Source organism: Scyliorhinus torazame, chromosome 2 (genome assembly GCF_047496885.1).
Source record: "Scyliorhinus torazame isolate Kashiwa2021f chromosome 2, sScyTor2.1, whole genome shotgun sequence".
Classification (NCBI taxonomy): Eukaryota; Metazoa; Chordata; class Chondrichthyes; order Carcharhiniformes; family Scyliorhinidae; genus Scyliorhinus; species Scyliorhinus torazame.
The window spans coordinates 7,856,750-7,872,882 of record NC_092708.1 but is presented as its reverse complement, the minus strand read 5'-3'; positions in this window follow the sequence as shown (position 1 = coordinate 7,872,882).

Here is a 16,133-nt window from a genome sequence, read left to right as displayed (position 1 = left end):
AGTGCACCGATTGTGATTCTCAGTCCCAGTGCACCGAGTGTGATTCTCAATTCCACTGCTGCGAGTGTGATTCTCAGTCCCAGTGCACAGAGTGTGATTCTCAGTCCCAGTGCACAGAGTGTGATTCTCAGTCCCAGGGCACCGAGTGTGATTCTCAGTCCCAGTGCACCGAGTGTGATTCTCAATCCCAGTGCACAGAGTACGATTCTCAGTCCCAGTGCGCTGAGCACGATTCTCAATTCCACTGCTGCGAGTGTGATTTTCAGTCCCAGTGCACCGAGTGTGATTCTCAGTCCCAGGGCACCGAGTGTGATTCTCAGTCCCAGTGCACCGAGTGTGATTCTCAATCCCAGTGCACAGAGTACGATTCTCAGTCCCAGTGCACCGAGTGTGATTCTCAGTCCCAGTACGGCGAGTGTGATTCTCAATCCCAGTGCACCGAGTGTCATTCTCAGTCCCAGTACGGCGAGTGTGATTCTCAGTCCCAGTGCACCGAGTGTGATTCTCAGTCCCAGTGCACCGAGTTTGATTCTCAATCCCAGTGCACCGAGTGTGATTCTCAGTCCCAGTGCACCGAGTGTGATTCTCAATCCCAGTGCACCGAGTGTGATTCTCAGTCCCAGTGCACCGAGTGTGATTCTCAGTCCCAGTGCATCAAGTGTGATTCTCAGTCCCAGTGCACCGAGTGTGATTCGCAGTCCCAGTGCACCGATTGTGATTCTCAGTCCCCGTGCACCGTGTGTGATTCTCAATCCCAGTGCACCGAGTGTGATTCTCAGTCCCAGTGCACCGAGTGTGATTCTCAGTCCCAGTGCACCGAGTGTGATTCTCAGTCCCAGTGCACCGAGTGTGATTCTCAGTCCCAGTTCACCGAGTGTGATTCTCTGTTCGAGTACATCAAGTGTGATTCTCAGTCCCAGTGCACCGAGTGTGATTCTCAGTCCCAGTGCACTGAGTGTGATTCTCAATCCCAGTGCACCGAGTGTGATTCTCAGTCCCAGTGCACCGAGTGTGATTCTCAGTCCCAGTGCATCAAGTGTGATTCTCAGTCCCAGTGCACCGTGTGTGATTCTCAGTCCCAGTGCACTGAGTGTGATTCTCAATCCCAGTGCACCGAGTGTGATTCTCAGTTCCAGTGCACCGAGTGTGATTCTCAGTCCCAGTGCAACGAGTGCGATTCTCAGTCCCAGTGCAACGAGTGTGATTCTCAGTCCCAGTGCACCGAGTGTGATTCTCAGTCCCAGTTCACCGAGTGTGATTCTCAATCCCAGTGCACCGAGTGTGATATTCAGTCCCAGTGCACCAAGTGTGATTCTCAGTCCCAGTTCACCGAGTGTGATTCTCAGTCCCAGTGCAACGAGTGTGATTCTCAGTCCCTGTGCACCGAGTGTGATTCTCAGTCCCAGTGCATCAAGTGTGATTCTCAGTCCCAGTGCACTGAGTGTGATTCTCAGTCCCAGTGCACTGAGTGTGATTCTCAATCCCAGTGCACCAAGTGTGATTCTCAGTCCCAGTGCGGCGAGTGTGATTCTCAGTCCCAGTGCACCGAGTGTGATTCTCAGTTCCAGTGCACCGAGTGTGATTCTCAGTCCCAGTGCAACGAGTGCGATTCTCAGTCCCAGTGCACCGAGTGTGATTCTCAGTCCCAGTGCACCGAGTGTGATTCTCAGTCCCAGTTCACCGAGTGTGATTCTCAATCCCAGTGCACCGAGTGTGATTCTCAGTCCCAGTGCACCAAGTGTGATTCTCAGCCCCAGTTCACCGAGTGTGATTCTCAGTCCCAGTGCAACGAGTGTGATTCTCAGTCCCAGTGCACCGAGTGTGATTCTCAGTCCCAGTGCATCAAGTGTGATTCTCAGTCCCAGTGCACCGAGTGTGATTCTCAGTCCCAGTGCATCAAGTGTGATTCTCAGTCCCAGTGCACCGAGTGTGATTCGCAGTCCCAGTGCACCGATTGTGATTCTCAGTCCCCGTGCACCGTGTGTGATTCTCAATCCCAGTGCACCGAGTGTGATTCTCAGTCCCAGTGCACCGAGTGTGATTCTCAGTCCCAGTGCACCGAGTGTGATTCTCAGTCCCAGTGCACCGAGTGTGATTCTCAGTCCCAGTGCACCGAGTTTGATTCTCAGTCCCAGTTCACCGAGTGTGATTCTCTGTTCGAGTACATCAAGTGTGATTCTCAGTCCCAGTGCACCGAGTGTGATTCTCAGTCCCAGTGCACTGAGTGTGATTCTCAATCCCAGTGCACCGAGTGTGATTCTCAGTCCCAGTGCACCGAGTGTGATTCTCAGTCCCAGTGCATCAAGTGTGATTCTCAGTCCCAGTGCACCGTGTGTGATTCTCAGTCCCAGTGCACTGAGTGTGATTCTCAATCCCAGTGCACCGAGTGTGATTCTCAGTTCGAGTGCACCGAGTGTGATTCTCAGTCCCAGTGCAACGAGTGCGATTCTCAGTCCCAGTGCACCGAGTGTGATTCTCAGTCCCAGTGCACCGAGTGTGATTCTCAGTCCCAGTTCACCGAGTGTGGTTCTCAATCCCAGTGCACCGAGTGTGATTCTCAGTCCCAGTGCACCAAGTGCGATTCTCAGTCCCAGTTCACCGAGTGTGATTCTCAGTCCCAGTGCAACGAGTGTGATTCTCAGTCCCAGTGCACCGAGTGTGATTCTCAGTCCCAGTGCATCAAGTGTGATTCTCAGTCCCAGTGCACTGAGTGTGATTCTCAGTCCCAGTGCACTGAGTGTGATTCTCAATCCCAGTGCACCAAGTGTGATTCTCAGTCCCAGTGAGCTGAGTGTGATTCTCAGTCCCAGTGCACCGAGTGTGATTCTCAGTCCCAATGCACCGAGTGTGATTCTCAGTCCCAGTGCAGCTAGTGTGATTCTCAGTCCCAGTGCATCGAGTGTGATTCTCAGTCCCAGTGCACCGAGTGAGATTCTCAGTCCCATTGCACCGAGTGTGATTCTCAGTCCCAGTGCGGCGAGTGTGATTCTCAGTCCCAGTGCACCGAGTGCGATTCTCAGTCCCAGTGCACCGAGTGTGATTCTCAGTCCCAGTGCACCGAGTGTGATTCTCAGTCCCATTGCACCGAGTGTGATTCTCAGTCCCAGTGCGCCGAGTGCGATTCTCAGTCCCAGTGCACCGAGTGTGATTCTCAGTCCCAGTGCACCGAGTGTGATTCTCAGTCCCAGTTCACCGAGTGTGATTCTCAGTCCGAGTGCATCAAGTGTGATTCTCAGTCCCAGTGCACCGAGTGTGATTCTCAGTCCCAGTGCACTGAGTGTGATTCTCAGTCGCAGTGCACCAAGTGTGATTCTCAGTCCCAGTGCACCGAGTGTGATTCTCAGTCCCAGTGCTCTGAGTGTGATTCTCAGTCCCAGTGCACTGAGTGTGATTCTCAATCCCAGTGCACCAAGTGTGATTCTCAGTCCCAGTGCGGCGAGTGTGATTCTCAGTCCCAGTGCACTGAGTGTGATTCTCAATCCCAGTGCACCAAGTGTGATTCTCAGTCCCAGTGCGGCGAGTGTGATTCTCAGTCCCAGTGCACCGAGTGCGATTCTCAGTCCCAGTGCACTGAGTGTGATTCTCAGTCCCAGTGCACCGAGTGTGATTCTCAGTCCCAGTGCGCTGAGTGCGATCCTCAGTCCCAGTACACCGAGTGTGATTCTCAGTCCCAGTGCACCGAGTGTGATTCTCAGTCCCAGTGCACCAAGTGTCATTCTCAGTCCCAGTGCACTGTGTGTGATTCTCAGTCCCAGTGCGGCGAGTGTGATTCTCAGTCCCAGTGCACCGAGTGTGTTTCTCAGTCCCAGTGAGCTGAGTGCGATTCTCAGTCCCAGTGCAGCGAGTGTGATTCTCAGTCACAGTGCGGAGAGTGTGATTCTCAGTCCCAGTGCACCGAGTGTGATTCTCAGTCCCAGTGCGCTGAGTGCGATTCACAGTCCCAGTGCACCGAGTGTGATTCTCAGTCCCAGTGCACCGAGTGTGATTCTCAGTCCTAGTGCGCCGGGTGCGATTCTCAGTCCCAGTGCACCGAGTGTGATTCTCAGTCCCAGTGCACCGAGTGTGATTCTCAGTCGCAGTGCACCGAGTGTGATTCTCAGTACCAGTGCAGCGAGTGTGATTCTCAGTACCAGTGCAGCGAGTGTGATTCTCATTCCCATTGCGGCGAGTGCGATTCTCAATCCCAGTGCACCGAGTGTGACTCTCAGTCCCAGTGCACCGAGTGTGATTCTCAGTCCCAGTGCACCGAGTGTGATTCTCAGTCCCAGTGCACCGAGTGTGATTCTCAGTCCCAGTGCACCGAGTGTGATTCTCAGTCCCAGTGCACTGAGTATGATTCTCAGTCCCAGTACGCCGAGTGTGATTCTCAATCCCTGTGCACCGAGTGTGGTTCTCAGTCCCAGTGCACCGATGGTGATTCTCAATCCCAGTGCACCGAGTGTGATTCTCAGTCGCAGTGCAGCGAGTGTGATTCTGAGTCCCAGTTCACCGAGTGTGATTCTCAGTCCCAGTGCACCGAGTGTGTTTCTCAATCCCAGTGCACCGAGTGCGATTCTCAGTCCCAGTGCACCGATTGTGATTCTCAGTCCCAGTGCACCGAGTGTGATTCTCAATTCCACTGCTGCGAGTGTGATTCTCAGTCCCAGTGCACAGAGTGTGATTCTCAGTCCCAGGGCACCGAGTGTGATTCTCAGTCCCAGTGCACCGAGTGTGATTCTCAATCCCAGTGCACAGAGTACGATTCTCAGTCCCAGTGCGCTGAGCACGATTCTCAATTCCACTGCTGCGAGTGTGATTTTCAGTCCCAGTGCACCGAGTGTGATTCTCAGTCCCAGGGCACCGAGTGTGATTCTCAGTCCCAGTGCACCGAGTGTGATTCTCAATCCCAGTGCACAGAGTACGATTCTCAGTCCCAGTGCACCGAGTGTGATTCTCAGTCCCAGTACGGCGAGTGTGATTCTCAATCCCAGTGCACCGAGTGTGATTCTCAGTCCCAGTACGGCGAGTGTGATTCTCAGTCCCAGTGCACCGAGTGTGATTCTCAGTCCCAGTGCACCGAGTTTGATTCTCAATCCCAGTGCACCGAGTGTGATTCTCAGTCCCAGTGCACCGAGTGTGATTCTCAATCCCAGTGCACCGAGTGTGATTCTCAGTCCCAGTGCACCGAGTGTGATTCTCAGTCCCAGTGCATCAAGTGTGATTCTCAGTCCCAGTGCACCGAGTGTGATTCGCAGTCCCAGTGCACCGATTGTGATTCTCAGTCCCCGTGCACCGTGTGTGATTCTCAATCCCAGTGCACCGAGTGTGATTCTCAGTCCCAGTGCACCGAGTGTGATTCTCAGTCCCAGTGCACCGAGTGTGATTCTCAGTCCCAGTGCACCGAGTGTGATTCTCAGTCCCAGTTCACCGAGTGTGATTCTCTGTTCGAGTACATCAAGTGTGATTCTCAGTCCCAGTGCACCGAGTGTGATTCTCAGTCCCAGTGCACTGAGTGTGATTCTCAATCCCAGTGCACCGAGTGTGATTCTCAGTCCCAGTGCACCGAGTGTGATTCTCAGTCCCAGTGCATCAAGTGTGATTCTCAGTCCCAGTGCACCGTGTGTGATTCTCAGTCCCAGTGCACTGAGTGTGATTCTCAATCCCAGTGCACCGAGTGTGATTCTCAGTTCCAGTGCACCGAGTGTGATTCTCAGTCCCAGTGCAACGAGTGCGATTCTCAGTCCCAGTGCACCGAGTGTGATTCTCAGTCCCAGTGCACCGAGTGTGATTCTCAGTCCCAGTTCACCGAGTGTGATTCTCAATCCCAGTGCACCGAGTGTGATATTCAGTCCCAGTGCACCAAGTGTGATTCTCAGTCCCAGTTCACCGAGTGTGATTCTCAGTCCCAGTGCAACGAGTGTGATTCTCAGTCCCAGTGCACCGAGTGTGATTCTCAGTCCCAGTGCATCAAGTGTGATTCTCAGTCCCAGTTCACCGAGTGTGATTCTCAGTCCCAGTGCAACGAGTGTGATTCTCAGTCCCAGTGCACCGAGTGTGATTCTCAGTCCCAGTGCATCAAGTGTGATTCTCAGTCCCAGTGCACCGAGTGTGATTCTCAGTCCCAGTGCATCAAGTGTGATTCTCAGTCCCAGTGCACCGAGTGTGATTCGCAGTCCCAGTGCACCGATTGTGATTCTCAGTCCCCGTGCACCGTGTGTGATTCTCAATCCCAGTGCACCGAGTGTGATTCTCAGTCCCAGTGCACCGAGTGTGATTCTCAGTCCCAGTGCACCGAGTGTGATTCTCAGTCCCAGTGCACCGAGTGTGATTCTCAGTCCCAGTGCACGGAGTGTGATTCTCAGTCCCAGTTCACCGAGTGTGATTCTCTGTTCGAGTACATCAAGTGTGATTCTCAGTCCCAGTGCACCGAGTGTGATTCTCAGTCCCAGTGCACTGAGTGTGATTCTCAATCCCAGTGCACCGAGTGTGATTCTCAGTCCCAGTGCACCGAGTGTGATTCTCAGTCCCAGTGCATCAAGTGTGATTCTCAGTCCCAGTGCACCGTGTGTGATTCTCAGTCCCAGTGCACTGAGTGTGATTCTCAATCCCAGTGCACCGAGTGTGATTCTCAGTTCGAGTGCACCGAGTGTGATTCTCAGTCCCAGTGCAACGAGTGCGATTCTCAGTCCCAGTGCACCGAGTGTGATTCTCAGTCCCAGTGCACCGAGTGTGATTCTCAGTCCCAGTTCACCGAGTGTGGTTCTCAATCCCAGTGCACCGAGTGTGATTCTCAGTCCCAGTGCACCAAGTGCGATTCTCAGTCCCAGTTCACCGAGTGTGATTCTCAGTCCCAGTGCAACGAGTGTGATTCTCAGTCCCAGTGCACCGAGTGTGATTCTCAGTCCCAGTGCATCAAGTGTGATTCTCAGTCCCAGTGCACTGAGTGTGATTCTCAGTCCCAGTGCACTGAGTGTGATTCTCAATCCCAGTGCACCAAGTGTGATTCTCAGTCCCAGTGCGGCGAGTGTGATTCTCAGTCCCAGTGCACCGAGTGTGATTCTCAGTTCCAGTGCACCGAGTGTGATTCTCAGTCCCAGTGCAACGAGTGCGATTCTCAGTCCCAGTGCACCGAGTGTGATTCTCAGTCCCAGTGCACCGAGTGTGATTCTCAGTCCCAGTTCACCGAGTGTGATTCTCAATCCCAGTGCACCGAGTGTGATTCTCAGTCCCAGTGCACCAAGTGTGATTCTCAGTCCCAGTTCACCGAGTGTGATTCTCAGTCCCAGTGCAACGAGTGTGATTCTCAGTCCCAGTGCACCGAGTGTGATTCTCAGTCCCAGTGCATCAAGTGTGATTCTCAGTCCCAGTGCACTGAGTGTGATTCTCAGTCCCAGTGCACTGAGTGTGATTCTCAATCCCAGTGCACCAAGTGTGATTCTCAGTCCCAGTGCGGCGAGTGCGATTCTCAGTCCCAGTGCACTGAGTGTGATTCTCAGTCCCAGTGCACCGAGTGTGATTCTCAGTCCCAGTGCGCTGAGTGCGATTCTCAGTCCCAGTGCACCGAGGGTGATTCTCAGTCCCAGTGCACCGAGTGTGATTCTCAGTCCCAGTGCACCAAGTGTCATTCTCAGTCCCAGTGCACTGTGTGTGATTCTCAGTACCAGTGCAGCTAGTGTGATTCTCAGTCCCAGTCCGGCGAGTGTGATTCTCAGTCCCAGTACACCGAGTGTGATTCTCAGTCCCAGTGAGCTGAGTGCGATTCTCAGTCCCAGTGCAGCGAGTGTGATTCTCAGTCCCAGTGCGGAGAGTGTGATTCTCAGTCCCAGTGCACCGAGTGTGATTCTCAGTCCCATTGCGCTGAGTGCGATTCTCAGTTCCAGTGCACCGAGTGTGATTCTCAGTCCCAGTGCACCGAGTGTGATTCTCAGTCCTAGTGCGCTGAGTGCGATTCTCAGTCCCAGTGCACCGAGTGTGATTCTCAGTCCCAGTGCACCGAGTGTGATTCTCAGTTCCAGGGCGGCGAGTGTGATTCTAAGTCGCAGTGCAGCGAGTGTGATTCTCAGTACCAGTGCAGCGAGTGTGATTCTCATTCCCATTGCGGCGAGTGTGATTCTCAATCCCAGTGCACCGAGTGTGACTCTCAGTCCCAGTGCACCGAGTGTGATTCTCAGTCCCAGTGCACCGAGTGTGATTCTCAGTCCCAGTGCACCGAGTGTGATTCTCAGTCCCAGTGCACCGAGTGTGATTCTCAGTCCCAGTGCACTGAGTGTGATTCTCAGTCCCAGTACGCCGAGTGTGATTCTCAATCCCAGTGCACCGAGTGTGGTTCTCAGTCCCAGTGCACCGAGTGTGATTCTCGGTCCCAGTGCACCGAGTGTGATTCTCAATCCCAGTGCACCGAGTGTGATTCTCAGTCCCAGTGCACCGAGTGTGATTCTCAGTCCCAGTGCACCGAGTGTGATTCTCAGTCCCAGTGCACCGAGTGTGATTCTCAGTCCCAGTGCACCGAGTGTGATTCTCAATCCCAGTGCACCGAGTGCGATTCTCAGTCGCAGTGCACCGATTGTGATTCTCAGTCCCAGTGCACCGAGTGTGATTCTCAATCCCACTGCTGCGAGTGTGATTCTCAGTCCCAGTGCACAGAGTGTGATTCTCAGTCCCAGTGCACCGAGTGTGATTCTCAATCCCAGTGCACCGAGTGTGATTCTCATTGCCAGTGCACCAAGTGTGATTCTCAATCCCAGTGCACCGAGTGTGATTCTCAGTCCCAGTGCACCGATTGTGATTCTCAGTCCCAGTGCACCGAGTGTGATTCTCAATCCCAGTGCACCGAGTGTGATTCTCAGTCCCAGTGCACCGAGTGTGATTCTCAGTCCCAGTGCACCGAGTGTGATTCTCAGTCCCAGTGCACCGAGTGTGATTCTCAGTCCCAGTGCACCGAGTGTGATTCTCAGTCCCAGGGCACCGAGTGTGATTCTCAGTCCCAGTGCACCGAGTGTGATTCTCAGTCCCAGTGCACCGAGTGTGATTCTCAGTCCCAGTGCATCAAGTGTGATTCTCAGTCCCAGTGCACTGAGTGTGATTCTCAGTCCCAGTGCACTGAGTGTGATTCTCAATCCCAGTGCACCAAGTGTGATTCTCAGTCCCAGTGCGGCGAGTGTGATTCTCAGTCCCAGTGCACCGAGTGCGATTCTCAGTCCCAGTGCACCGAGTGTGATTCTCAGTCCCAGTGCGCTGAGTGCGATTCTCAGTCCCAGTGCACCGAGTGTGATTCTCAGTCCCAGTGCACCGAGTGTGATTCTCAGTCCCAGTGCACCAAGTGTCATTCTCAGTCCCAGTGCACTGAGTGTGATTCTCAGTCCCAGTGCACCGAGTGTGATTCTCAGTCCCAGTGCGCTGAGTGCGATTCTCAGTCCCAGTGCACCGAGTGTGATTCTCAGTCCCAGTGCACCGAGTGTGATTCTCAGTCCCAGTGCACCAAGTGTCATTCTCAGTCCCAGTGCACTGTGTGTGATTCTCAGTACCAGTGCAGCTAGTGTGATTCTCAGTCCCAGTGCGGCGAGTGTGATTCTCAGTCCCAGTGCACCGAGTGTGATTCTCAGTCCCAGTGAGCTGAGTGCGATTCTCAGTCCCAGTGCAGCGAGTGTGATTCTCAGTCCCAGTGCGGAGAGTGTGATTCTCAGTCCCAGTGCACCGAGTGTGATTCTCAGTCCCATTGCGCTGAGTGCGATTCTCAGTTCCAGTGCGCCGAGTGTGATTCTCAGTCCCAGTGCACCGAGTGTGATTCTCAGTCCTAGTGCGCTGAGTGCGATTCTCAGTCCCAGTGCACCGAGTGTGATTCTCAGTCCCAGTGCACCGAGTGTGATTCTCAGTTCCAGGGCGGCGAGTGTGATTCTCAGTCGCAGTGCACCGAGTGTGATTCTCAGTATCAGTGCAGCGAGTGTGAGTCTCATTCCCATTGCGGCGAGTGTGATTCTCAATCCCAGTGCACCGAGTGTGACTCTCAGTCCCAGTGCACCGAGTGTGATTCTCAGTCCCAGTGCACCGAGTGTGGTTCTCAGTCCCAGTGCACCGAGTGTAATTCTCAGTCCCAGTGCACCGAGTGTGATTCTCAATCCCAGTGCACCTAGTGTGATTCTCAGTCCCAGTGCACCGAGTGTGATTATCAGTCCCAGTGCACCGAGTGTGATTCTCAATCCCAGTGCACCGAGTGCGATTCTCAGTCCCATTGCACCGATTGTGATTCTCAGTCCCAGTGCACCGAGTGTGATTCTCAGTCCCAGTGCACCGAGTGTGATTCTCAATCCCACTGCTGCGAGTGTGATTCTCAGTCCCAGTGCACAGAGTGTGATTCTCAGTCCCAGTGCACCGAGTATGATTCTCAATCCCAGTGCACCGAGTGTGATTCTCATTGCCAGTGCACCAAGTGTGATTCTCAATCCCAGTGCACCGAGTGTGATTCTCAGTCCCAGTGCGCTGAGTGCGATTCTCAGTCCCAGTGCACCGAGTGTGATTCTCAGTCCCAGTGCACCGAGTGTGATTCTCAGTCCCAGTGCACCAAGTGTCATTCTCAGTCCCAGTGCACTGTGTGTGATTCTCAGTACCAGTGCAGCTAGTGTGATTCTCAGTCCCAGTGCGGCGAGTGTGATTCTCAGTCCCAGTGCACCGAGTGTGATTCTCAGTCCCAGTGAGCTGAGTGCGATTCTCAGTCCCAGTGCAGCGAGTGTGATTCTCAGTCCCAGTGCGGAGAGTGTGATTCTCAGTCCCAGTGCACCGAGTGTGATTCTCAGTCCCATTGCGCTGAGTGCGATTCTCAGTTCCAGTGCGCCGAGTGTGATTCTCAGTCCCAGTGCACCGAGTGTGATTCTCAGTCCTAGTGCGCTGAGTGCGATTCTCAGTCCCAGTGCACCGAGTGTGATTCTCAGTCCCAGTGCACCGAGTGTGATTCTCAGTTCCAGGGCGGCGAGTGTGATTCTCAGTCGCAGTGCACCGAGTGTGATTCTCAGTATCAGTGCAGCGAGTGTGAGTCTCATTCCCATTGCGGCGAGTGTGATTCTCAATCCCAGTGCACCGAGTGTGACTCTCAGTCCCAGTGCACCGAGTGTGATTCTCAGTCCCAGTGCACCGAGTGTGGTTCTCAGTCCCAGTGCACCGAGTGTAATTCTCAGTCCCAGTGCACCGAGTGTGATTCTCAATCCCAGTGCACCTAGTGTGATTCTCAGTCCCAGTGCACCGAGTGTGATTATCAGTCCCAGTGCACCGAGTGTGATTCTCAATCCCAGTGCACCGAGTGCGATTCTCAGTCCCATTGCACCGATTGTGATTCTCAGTCCCAGTGCACCGAGTGTGATTCTCAGTCCCAGTGCACCGAGTGTGATTCTCAATCCCACTGCTGCGAGTGTGATTCTCAGTCCCAGTGCACAGAGTGTGATTCTCAGTCCCAGTGCACCGAGTGTGATTCTCAATCCCAGTGCACCGAGTGTGATTCTCATTGCCAGTGCACCAAGTGTGATTCTCAATCCCAGTGCACCGAGTGCGATTCTCAGTCCCAGTGCACCGATTGTGATTCTCAGTCCCAGTGCACGAGTGTGATTCTCAATCCCAGTGCACCGAGTGTGATTCTCAGTCCCAGTGCACCGAGTGTGATTCTCAGTCCCAGTGCACCGAGTGTGATTCTCTGTCCCAGGGCACCGAGTGTGATTCTCAGTCCCAGTGCACCGAGTGTGATTCTCAGTCCCAGTGCACCGAGTGTGATTCTCAGCTCCAGTGCACCGAGTGTGATTCTCAGTCCCAGTGCACCGAGTGTGATTCTCAGTCCCAGTGCACCGAGTGTGATTCTCAGTCCCAGTGCATCAAGTGTGATTCTCAGTCCCAGTGCACCGAGTGTGATTCTCAGTCCCAGTGCACCGAGTGTGATTCTCAGTCCCAGTGCACCGAGTGTGATTCTCAGTCCTAGTGCGCTGAGTGCGATTCTCAGTCCCAGTGCACCGAGTGTGATTCTCAGTCCCAGTGCACCGAGTGTGATTCTCAGTTCCAGGGCGGCGAGTGTGATTCTCAGTCGCAGTGCACCGAGTGTGATTCTCAGTACCAGTGCAGCGAGTGTGAGTCTCATTCCCATTGCGGAGAGTGTGATTCTCAATCCCAGTGCACCGAGTGTGACTCTCAGTCCCAGTGCACCGAGTGTGATTCTCAGTCCCAGTGCACCGAGTGTGATTCTCAGTCCCAGTGCACCGAGTGTGATTCTCAGTCCCAGTGCACCGAGTGTGATTCTCAGTCCCAGTGCACTGAGTGTGATTCTCAGTCCCAGTACGCCGAGTGTGATTCTCAATCCCAGTGCACCGAGTGTGGTTCTCAGTCCCAGTGCACCGAGTGTGATTCTCAGTCCCAGTGCACCGAGTGTGATTCTCAATCCCAGTGCACCTAGTGTGATTCTCAGTCCCAGTGCACCGAGTGTGATTATCAGTCCCAGTGCACCGAGTGTGATTCTCAATCCCAGTGCACCGAGTGCGATTCTCAGTCCCATTGCACCGATTGTGATTCTCAGTCCCAGTGCACCGAGTGTGATTCTCAGTCCCAGTGCACCGAGTGTGATTCTCAATCCCACTGCTGCGAGTGTGATTCTCAGTCCCAGTGCACAGAGTGTGATTCTCAGTCCCAGTGCACCGAGTGTGATTCTCAATCCCAGTGCACCGAGTGTGATTCTCATTGCCAGTGCACCAAGTGTGATTCTCAATCCCAGTGCACCGAGTGCGATTCTCAGTCCCAGTGCACCGATTGTGATTCTCAGTCCCAGTGCACGAGTGTGATTCTCAATCCCAGTGCACCGAGTGTGATTCTCAGTCCCAGTGCACCGAGTGTGATTCTCAGTCCCAGTGCACCGAGTGTGATTCTCTGTCCCAGGGCACCGAGTGTGATTCTCAGTCCCAGTGCACCGAGTGTGATTCTCAGTCCCAGTGCACCGAGTGTGATTCTCAGCTCCAGTGCACCGAGTGTGATTCTCTGTCCCAGTGCACCGAGTGTGATTCTCAGTCCCAGTGCACCGAGTGTGATTCTCAGTCCCAGTGCATCAAGTGTGATTCTCAGTCCCAGTGCACCGAGTGTGATTCTCAGTCCCAGTGCACCGAGTGTGATTCTCAGTCCCAGTGCACCGAGTGTGATTCTCAGTCCCAGTGCACCGAGTGCGATTCTCAGTCCCAGTGCAGCGAGTGTGATTCTCAGTCCCAGTGCACCGAGTGTGATTCTCAGTCCCAGTGCACCGAGTGTGATTCTCAGTCCCAGTGCGCTGAGTGCGATTCTCAGTCCCAGTGCACCGAGTGTGATTCTCAGTCCCAGTGCACCGAGTGTGATTCTCAGTCCCAGTGCGCTGAGTGCGATTCTCAGTCCCAGTGCACCGAGTGTGATTCTCAGTCCCAGTGCACCGAGTGTGATTCTCTGTCCCAGTGCGGCGAGTGTGATTCTCAGTCCCAGTGCACCGTGTGTGATTCTCATTACCAGTGCAGCGAGTGTGATTCTCAGTCCCAGTGCGGCGAGTGTGATTCTCAGTCCCAGTGCACCGAGTGTGATTCTCAGTCCCAGTGCGCTGACTGTGATTCTCAGTCCCAGTGCACAAAGTGTGATTCTCAGTCCCAGTGCACCGAGTGTGATTCTCAGTCCCAGTGCGCTGAGTGCGATTCTCAGTCCCAGTGCACCGAGTGTGATTCTCAGTCCCAGTGCACCGAATGTGATTCTCAGTTCCAGTGCGGCGAGTGTGATTCTCAGTCGCAGTGCACCGAATGTGATTCTCAGTACCAGTGCAGCGAGTGTGATTCTCATTCCCATTGCGGCGAGTGTGATTCTCAATCCCAGTGCACCGAGTGTGACTCTCAGTCCCAATGCACCGAGTGTGATTCTCAGTCCCAGTGCACCGAGTGTGATTCTCAGTCCCAGTGCATCGAGTGTGATTCTCAGTCCCAGTGCACCGAGTGTGATTCTCAGTCCCAGTGCACCGAGTGTGATTCTCAGTCCCAGTGCGGCGAGTGTGATTCTCAGTCCCCGTGCACCGAGTGCGATTCTCAGTCCCAGTGCACCGAGTGCGATTCTCAGTACCAGTGCACCGAGTGTGATTCTCAGTCGCAGTGCACCGAGTGTGATTCTCAGTCCCATTGCACCGAGTGTGATTCTCAGTCCCAGTGCGCTGAGTGCGATTCTCAGTCCCAGTGCACCGAGTGTGATTCTCAGTCCCAGTGCACCGAGTGTGATTCTCAGTCCCAGTGCGCTGAGTACGATTCTCAGTCCCAGTGCACCGAGTGTGATTCTCAGTCCCAGTGCACCGAGTGTGATTCTCTGTCCCAGTGCGGCGAGTGTGATTCTCAGTTCCAGTGCACCGTGTGTGATTCTCAGTACCAGTGCAGCGAGTGTGATTCTCAGTCCCAGTGCGGCGAGTGTGAGTCTCAGTCCCAGTGCACCGAGTGTGATTCTCAGTCCCAGTGCGCTGGGTGCGATTCTCAGTCCCAGTGCACCGAGTGTGATTCTCAGTCCCAGTGCACCGAGTGTGATTCTCAGTCCTAGTGCGCTGAGTGCGATTCTCAGTCCCAGTGCACCGAGTGTGATTCTCAGTCCCAGTGCACCGAGTGTGATTCTCAGTTCCAGTGCGGCGAGTGTGATTCTCAGTCGCAGTGCACCGAGTGTGATTCTCTGTCCCAGGGCACCGAGTGTGATTCTCAGTCCCAGTGCGGCGAGTGTGATTCTCAGTCGCAGTGCACCGAGTGTGATTCTCAGTCCCAGTGCACCGAGTGTGATTCTCAGTCCCAGGGCACCGAGTGTGATTCTCAGTCCCAGTGCGGCGAGTGTGATTCTCAGTCGCAGTGCACCGAGTGCGATTCTCAGTACCAGTGCAGCGAGTGTGATTCTCAGTCCCAGGGCACCGAGTGTGATTCTCAGTCCCAGTGCGGCGAGTGTGATTCTCAGTCGCAGTGCACCGAGTGCGATTCTCAGTACCAGTGCACCGAGTGTGATTCTCAGTCCCAGTGCACCGAGTGTGACTCTCAGTCCCAGTGCACCAAGTGTGATTCTCAGTCCCAGTGCACAGAGTGCGATTCTCAGTCCCAGTGAACCGAGTGTGATTCTCAGTCCCAGGGCACCGAGTGTGATTCTCAGTCCCAGTGCACCGAGTGTGATTCTCAATCCCAGTGCACCGAGTGTGATTCTCAATCCCAGTGCACCGAGTGCGATTCTCAGTCCCAGTGCACCGAGTGTGATTCTCAGTCCCAGTGCACCGAGTGTGACTCTCAGTCCCAGTGCACCAAGTGTGATTCTCAGTCCCAGTGCACAGAGTGCGATTCTCAGTCCCAGTGCACCGAGTGTGATTCTCAGTCCCAGGGCACCGAGTGTGATTCTCAGTCCCAGTGCACCGAGTGTGATTCTCAATCCCAGTGCACCGAGTGCGATTCTCAGTCCCAGTGCACCGAGTGTGATTCTCAGTCCCAGGGCACCGAGTGTGATTCTCAGTCCCAGTGCACCGAGTGTGATTCTCAATCCCAGTGCACAGAGTGCGATTCTCAGTCCCAGGGCACCGAGTGTGATTCTCAGTCCCAGTGCACCCAGTGTGATTCTCAATCCCAGTGCACAGAGTGCGATTCTCAGTCCCAGTGCACCGATTGTGATTCTCAGTCCCAGTGCACCGAGTGTGATTCTTAATCCCAGGGCACCGAGTGTGATTCTCAGTCCCAGTGCACCAAGTGTGAATCTCAATCCCAGGGCACCGAGTGTGATTCTCAGTCCCAGTGCACCGAGTGTGATTCTCAGTCCCAGTGCACCGAGTGTGATTCTCAGCTCCAGTGCACCGAGTGTGATTCTCAGTCCCAGTGCACCGAGTGTGATTCTCAGTCCCAGTGCACCGAGTGTGATTCTCAGTCCCAGTGCATCAAGTGTGATTCTCAGTCCCAGTGCACCGAGTGTGATTCTCAGTCCCAGTGCACCGAGTGTGATTCTCAGTCCCAGTGCGGCGAGTGTGATTCTCAGCCCCAGTGCACCGAGTGCGATTCTCAGTCCCAGTGCACCGAGTGTGATTCTCAGTCCCAGTGCACCGAGTGTGATTCTCAGTCCCAGTGCACCGAGTGTGATTCTCAGTCCCAGTGCGCTGAGTGCGATTCTCAGTCCCAGTGCACCGAGTGTGA